At 39.6% G+C, this 2,360-nt stretch overlaps 1 long non-coding RNA gene across 1 annotated transcript; it reads left to right on the plus strand.

Annotated features, from left to right (window-relative positions):
* The first annotated feature begins 1,117 nt into the window (after window positions 1-1,117).
* LOC118598660 lies at window positions 1,118-2,101 on the plus strand. The gene is made up of 2 exons (XR_004947742.1): window positions 1,118-1,148; window positions 1,578-2,101. It is a non-coding gene; the product is annotated as an uncharacterized LOC118598660 (long non-coding RNA).
* The last annotated feature ends 259 nt before the right edge of the window (window positions 2,102-2,360 follow it).

Consider the following 2,360-nt stretch of genomic DNA (forward strand, 5'->3'; position numbering starts at 1 on the left):
CTGGCCCTGCAGTCAGGATATATATCAGTTCTTTATTCATGAGCGAGACAGACTGAAAGTTTTCCAATCATTTATGTGATGAGGAGATGCTGCAGATCTTCGGCGTGAGGTGCCCAGGAGCAACACACTGATGTGCTTTTTATTCGAGAGGATTTTTAGCAGCGCAGAGGTGAGCAGACGATTACATGGAATTGAAGTCGCCGGGCAGAAAGCTGGCACTTTGCTGTGGAGATGATGATGAACTCCTCTGTAGACCAGAGCTTTCCAGAGGCAAAAGTGAAGCCATCCTTCTGACAGCTGACAGCTTGGTTAAAATCAGGTCATGCGCCGAGACAATGATATGGAGGACAGCACCCAAGAAGAGAAAGAAAATTGAGGCTGTGACCTAGTTAAAGTCCAGACTGTACCTTACCTAAAATGCAGTTACTGGACCTCAAAAAAGTTCTCATTTCCAAGACAAACTACAACTTTCCAAACAAAACATTTTTTTTCTGTTTTTATCTCAATATTTGACAATAACTTACAAACTTTTTCTTTTTTGGGACAGATTTGTTTGCCTTTTTCTCCGTCTTTACTTTAACAGAAAAGTGTAAATCTTCGTTCTGTTTTCCTCTTAGTCACACCACAACTGTCTTCATTCGTGTTAATGATCCCAGAGTATCTGTCTGCTTTTCAGTTCTTTGTATAGTCAGGCCATGTTTTCTCGCTCGCTTAGTTTGTCATGTTCTAGTTTGTTTCTGAATTGATTAAGTTTCTGACACCTACATTATGGTCAGTGGTCTCCTACATATTGGATCAAGCACCACCAGTTCCTGACGGGATGACCTGACCATCCTGGAGCCACATCAGAGGAGTTTTCCTACAGCCATTTTTGAGGCGTATCCATGATTCTGTTCTGGAGGAGAATTATGGGACCTCAACATTTATCTCCTTGAGGAGGGTCACCAGTACTGCTCTCCTTCACATGTCCTGTTCCTGTGGATGGAACAATCCTGTTTCCTGTCTAGAGGAAGATGTTTTCAGTGCCTGAAGAGAGTGGTTGGTACTGATTTATGGTTTCTGGGAAGAATTCTCCATAATTTCTCTCATCTTCGTCTGTATTGCAGAAAAATGGCGACTGAATTGGCTTCACTTTGCTGAAGCTGCAGGTAAGGCGATGACTATGGGTGACGTCACACCCACCTCTGTCTATATCTATTTAAAATCAATGTTTTTATTCATGTTTAAGTGAATTTATTAACCAGTTCCTGACACATTTAGCTTAAATTGTGTGACTTGTTTCTCTCTTTTGGAGGGATGGTCTCATGCTCTTCCAGTGTGATGTTTTAATCTCGGCATGGTCATCTCAGGCACACTTTTGGAGTAAATCCAGACAGTGATAACTGTGGTTTTAATCTGTCTTTTTCCCCCTCCAGAATGTATGACAATCAGACAATAAATTGGTAAAGTTAAATTACAAAGCCTGTTTCTAAAATAAAGTGCAGCTGCAAATTTTTTTTTTTCCACCACTGGCTTTCTCCTCCCAGTGTGGAGTTGGTCACACTCTCCTCTCAGACAACATTTCCTCTGTCGTTCAGGTGTTCATTTGCACATTTTAACAACAACATTCATCTCTGGGACGCAGATCACACTGTTGCTTCCCGAGGAGTGTGATTTGTTTGGGTTCCATTCAAGCGGATGACACCATGCAGGTAGAATCACAGACTGTTAAGAATGTGAAACTCTTTTTGTGAAGAACATCTTTTCTGATGCTACAAAAAAAGGGGAGAAAATATTCTTGAACTGAGTGTAAGCCTGTTTGTTAGATGTGAACGATCTCAGCTGATATCTATGTTCACAATCATCATCATGAATGATCGTGTGGTGTAGAGTTAAAAGCTTTATCAATACTGTGACTTCTCAAACGATGTTCTGACAAGCGGCTCTCATCGGCTGCTAAGAGCTGCTGCCAAGCTGTCGATTTATTTGAATAATTCATATCTACAAAGGCTACAGGACAAAAATCTGCACGTTCAGGGAAATTTCCTCTGAATAGAGTCGCTAAAGAACTGGAGTAAAGAGAAAAAGGAGGAGATCAGAGTGAGGTCTGTCGAAAAAAAAAATAAAAAAACTATAAGAGCTCTTTCTAAAATGTGATTAGATTTATTCTTTATTTCAGTCGGAATTCTGAAAGGACAAATACGGACAAAAATGATGTCCTTTGTAGGAGATTTCCTTTAATAGAACAGAAGTCTAGTTTTTATTTATAATTATTGCCCTTTTTTGTTTTGTTTCATAAAACACCAAATTCAGTTCTTACATCTTATCTCCTGAACATAAATGTGTAAAAGAAGTTTTAAAAACTAAATTGGAGCTAGATT

This window comes from Oryzias melastigma, linkage group LG4, assembly GCF_002922805.2.
Source record: "Oryzias melastigma strain HK-1 linkage group LG4, ASM292280v2, whole genome shotgun sequence".
Taxonomy (NCBI): domain Eukaryota; kingdom Metazoa; phylum Chordata; class Actinopteri; order Beloniformes; family Adrianichthyidae; genus Oryzias; species Oryzias melastigma.